The following is a 5,646-nucleotide window of genomic DNA, read 5'->3' as shown; positions in this document are numbered from 1 at the left end:
ATTACGATAGGAATTGAAATACTGTCTTCTTTGTACGTAGTTGTTTCCTTGCTGACGTACGTTACTATTTGTTGGACCAGGGGCTATACGTCCACGTGGCGAAACATTAAAGCCTGGTTGACCTTGTGTATTCCATTGTTGGTTAGGTATGTTAACCGGCTGGTTTTGATGTTGTTGTTGTGAAACACCTCTATTGTTACTAAAGTGTTGTTCCTGTTGCTGAAAATTTTGACGGTATTGATAATTAGAATTTTGCCTGTTATTAAAGTTTTGGTAATTGTCGTTCCTAAAACGTCTGTTATCTTTCCGATTGGAATTACGTCCCTGATCATAATTGTAGTACTGTTGTTGACCTTGGTTGTTACTCAAAAAGTTTTTGTTTACAAAAGAATAATCAGATTGCTGTACTTCCAAGAGCTGTAAAAGATCTCTGAATGCTGAAATGTTTTCTTTTTGCTGGCCCGTTAGAAGTGACACTCGTAATGACCGTGGTAATTTAGAGATGCATAGTTGTATAAGTGCGGATTCACTGTACGGTTCACTTAGGTACTGGTTTTGTTGTACCATATGCTCAAAAAATTGCGTTACACTGGGAAAATTTGAGTTTTCATAGTTTGGCAAACTAATTAGTTGGTCTTTAATTCCGCGCTGTGTCGTCTTCGACCAGTACGCTGACAGAAAAGCATTCTGAAATTCCTCTACCGAGTAACACTGTCTCGCGATCGGTCTCATACGAGTTGCCGGTTCGCCTTCCAAAAAACTGCAAATAAATTCAAGTTTATGTGTTACAGGCCAAGTCGGTGGAAGAGCAAAACTAAACTGTTGAATCCAATCCAGTGGGTGAATCTGCGTTCTATCGTTTTTAAAAACTTTAAACTTTCTCACTGACAGAAAATGTTTGTAGTCGAAATTGTCATCTCTGTGTGATGGAACAGGTTCAGGATCGTAAGAGAATCTATTGAACTGCGGTTGATCGGAATCTAAGTCCCGTACTCTCTGTAGATTACCCAAATTATACGCGCTGCGTGAGTCTGACACATGTTCATAAAGTGGCGTCTGTTGTGGTATGTTATTAACTGACATGTTTTTCATCTGTGTTACTTCTTGTTGTAAATTTGATAACTTCCGACGTAACGTGTTGTTAGATGAATCGATTTCATTAATTGTCTGTTGTAAATTTTGAAATTCAGGTGTTTGGATAAAAGAAACCGGTGCAGTATCGTCTGATTTATTGTCATTAGTATTTTCGATAACATCAATACGACTGGCCAATTCATCACATTTTTCAGTCAGTATTTTAACCTGATCATCGGTTTTAGAATCAGACGCATTAATCTGTTTTTGCAACTTGCGCGTAGTTTCGCTCAGTTTTTTAACATCAGCTTTGATGACATCGCAATCCTGTGTTAGATCTAGTTGTTCGAATCTATCTGTCACTGTTTGAATATTTACTGTGTGTGTATCTGTTTTTGCTTTAAGATCAGAAATTTCATCCCGTAATTCCGCGTTCAATTGTTCTATGGTATTAATTTTGTCGGACACTGTAGTAATATTATTGTCTACATACGTCTTCGCTTTCGCGAATATTTTACGTTTGTCCTCTTGTCTTTGTGCAGTGATTGTTTCCATGACTTGTCGTTTTACTTTGTTTTGATCCTGAATAAATCTGCGGAAACGCGTATCACTGTTCTGTATGTGCTGATTAAAGCGCTCGTTAATCTGAGTGTTCTGCTGTTCGAATTTCGCGTCTATCTTTGCGTCCATAGTGCGCGAAAGTTCTACCGTCATTGCTCTAAACTCGTCCCGTAATTGTGTAGCTTTTTCAGAGCACTGTTTGGCGACTCCGCTAATTTCGTCTCTGAGTGTATCTGTCGCGGCTGTTTGCATTTCCCTTAATTCTTGCGCAACCGACTTTATTTCTTCGCTATTTTTTTGTGAACAAGCCTCAATTTCCACGCGCAACTGTTCCTTAGTGTCATGGCACTGCGCGGCAACGGCTGTAATTTGTTCACTAAGTTGTTTGAAATTTTCGTCATTATTGTCAAGTTTTTCATTTAAGTGTATGTTATCTTCCCTAAGTTGTTTGACCTGTTCATTGAGTTGTTGTTTGAGATTTTCGTTATCTTGTTTGTTATCTTCCCTAAGTTGTTTGAAATTGTTGTCCATTTTCTCACTTTGCTGTTGTATCAAACTTGTCATAATTCGTACCAAGTCAAAATTAGCGTTTATATTATCTGTACTGTTTAGTGGTGGATCTGGAATTGTCTCGTTTTCTGCAACCATTTGGTTATTCTGAAATTTACAAAAAGGTTTGTCAGTCAAATGTATACTATCAGTCATTGTTTCGGAATTAAATACATCTGTCCTACTTTGTGTGATCTGTTCATTTTCATTAGACAGATTTGACTGTACATTACTTGAATTTTCCAAATCGGGTGTGTTAAGCTCTACAGCGCTCATTACCATAGAGCATTCTGCGTCATCAATTGTCGTCAAGTTAACAGACGAGACAATTGAGTTCATTTGTTCATCATTAAGGTGAAAGTCATCATTAGTGGTTGGAATGCACTGATTGTTAGTGAACGCAGGATTGTCATCATTACGTTGCGTATCACAATTACTATCGGTCACGTTGTTTAAGTCGGTAATTTCATTCACAATACTTCGCGATACACTATTCACAGTCTTTCGCGGCATTTTTACAATAGTCAAAATTTTTCACAAAACAAATAAGCACAATGCAAAAGCAACACACAAATACAACAAAGCAGCAAATTGCCGTTGACCTGTAGAAAGAAAGTCACAATATTATTAAAAGCGTTGCGCCAAATCCTAATTATCTAAGCAAATAAGAGCAGATATCTGACTGTCGCTCAAAAGACTCTCAACGAAATACGATCCTGGACTGGGTGTCGCCAAGTGTAACCTCCCCACCACAATTTTTAAAAGAATGAAAATATAGCAATACTAAATAGAAATGGGAGCCAAGTGTAACCTCCCCACAAAAATTTTAAAAGAAAAAAATAACGATACTAATTAGAAATGCTGATGGACATGGCTCTATGCGTAACCTGCCTACAATCAAATGTACTGACAATGGCAACAAATGTGAAATTCGCAATCTGACTCAATTATAAATCCTTCAAAAAATTAAAGTCCATTCAGTGACAAGAAAATTCAATTAAACCGAAATATCGGTTTTTGGCCCTGTGTAAAAACAATCAGAATTAAAGTCTTACCTCAGAATAAATGGATGTCACATATCTGCTCTTGTTGTTGCGCACCACTTGGAGGAACTACATTGCAAATAATAATATTCTCCTTTTTTTTGTAATTCTAGTGAAATTTTTCTTCAAAAAGAAGTGGAATGAAATGGGAAGTGCAACGAGATCTTTAGTTCAAAAAAATTAAACTTTTGATAAAATGCTTTTGAAATAAAAAATTATTATTGGGAGACTTGTTGGAGAATAATTACAATAAATAAAATTTTTCATTATCTAATGATTATATTAATTAACAGTATACCTTATTCCTCATCTTGACCATTGTTGCCGACCGCCTACATCACACAACCGCACTGGGCTGCTACTACTGACCGACCGCTCTGCATGACGACTACAGACTGAGTACTGCTCTCAACTAGACAGAGCTACAGACTCGCAACGACTGACTGACTGCTACTCTGCATAGCGACAACTAACTCGCAAAGACTACTACTGACTGAGAACCGCTCGCAACACTCGCGCGGTCAAGCGCATACTCTCTGGTCACAGATGCTACAATGCCTCGCCATCGCTGCTGCGTTACATACGTGTTTCAAGATTACACAAGCACAAATTAAGAGTGCGAGTTTTGTTACCGTATTTTAGCTTTCCTGTGACTGCAGTTCATCTTGGTATGTACTAAATTTTACTATTGTTAATTGTTCAGAATCATTTAATTCAAGTTCAAAGTTAAATCTCTTATTTCTAAATTGCGTAGATTCAAGTAGCTTTTGAAACGATTGTTGAGGTAGCCCAAGACAAACCTTATTTTACTGAATTTCGCAATGCTTCAGAAACAAAGTTCGCTATTAATTTCAGTCACTAAATTAACTTTCAGTTTTCCGGTTTTGTTAATTCTTTTCCTAAATTAAGTCAGAGTGTAGCGAAATTTATTTCTTCTGACAAACATTCAGTTTTCACACAACACGTTGTAAGTAGGCTGTTTAGGTTTTTATGTTGGTAACGCCACGTAGCGCTCTGTATGAAAATCACTGGCTGTGCTGTGTGCAGTCTGTGGCTGGTTTGCATTGTTGTTGGCTATTGTAGTGTTGGGCTGTTGGCTGTTAACAGCGCGTAGCGTTGCGCAGTTGGAGGTGAGCCGCCAGCAGTGGTGGATGTGGGGAAGTGAGATGGCGCATTTTTGAGAGCGGATGATCAGAAACAGTACATTTGTAAGAATGGATGTCATGAATTGCTATATATATATTATCAGTTTTGAACACTATTAAGGTAAATACATTGTTTGTTCTCTATCAAAATCTTTCATTTGCTAACTATGCCTATCAGTAGTTAGTGCCTTCAGTAGTTTGAATCTTTTATTTAGCTGGCAGTAGTGGCGCTCGCTGTATTGCAGTAGTTCAAGTAACGAAGATTTTTGTGAGGTAAGTGATTTGTGAAACGTATAGGTTAATGATAATCAGCGCAATTCTTTTCTAGGGATTACTGAAAGTCAGATTGCGTTGCGCTAAAAATATTGTGTGTCAGTTTAAGCACAGTCTTGTACAATTTTTCTAAGGGGACGTTTCAACGTGTCAACCTTCAGTTGCCACGCTTTTAGTGCTAATTATATGTGCAATAACCTGTCTTTTTCAGTTATTATAGTAGTTGTCCATAGGACTGGCGACCGTAATTTTCACCAAATCTCAAATATCTAATTAACGCCAGTTAATTGTTAACGTAACGACCGCACATTTACTTTCTTTATTAACTTTACTCCTTTTCAAAATTAATTTCCACCAGTTTCATTTGCATTTTTCCTTTCATTTAGATGTAACCCTTTCCTCCCTCTTTACCGACAGATTAACTTCGGTGACGATTGGTTTTCCCAAATTTCCATTAGGTACACATGGTTTAATTTTTCACTGTCATTAAGGTCGATAAGTGAGGGGGAGGTTACAGGTCCTCTGGTTCTTCGGCTTCTTGGAGACTATTTTTAGCCATTCATGGACATCATGTTCCCAACCAACGATGGATGATTATGTGCTATATCACCAGACCACAAATTGGTTTGGAGAACATTCTGGACAATTCGAGAGAATGGTTTGGCCAGCCAGATCGCCCGACATGAATCTCATCGAATATTTGTGGGACATAATCGACAGCTCATTTCGTGCACAAAATTCTGCACCGGCAACACTTTCACAATTGTGAACAGCTATAGAGGCACCAAGGTTCAGTATTTCTGCAGGGGTTTCCAAAGACTAGTCGAGTCTATGCCACGTCGAGTTGCTGCACTGCGCCGTGCAATAGGAGGCCCGACACTGTATTAGGAAACATCCCTTGACTTTTTTCACCTCAGTGTATAACAGCCTACACATGCCGTCACGCGCTTCATGCTTTTCTCTTTTTTTAAGGTACAGACAGGAGTCTTCCCGCCAACCCG

The sequence above is a fragment of the Schistocerca serialis genome, chromosome 7, assembly GCF_023864345.2.
Source record: "Schistocerca serialis cubense isolate TAMUIC-IGC-003099 chromosome 7, iqSchSeri2.2, whole genome shotgun sequence".
In the NCBI taxonomy this organism is placed as follows: Eukaryota; Metazoa; Arthropoda; class Insecta; order Orthoptera; family Acrididae; genus Schistocerca; species Schistocerca serialis.
This window is presented reverse-complemented; position numbering follows the sequence as displayed.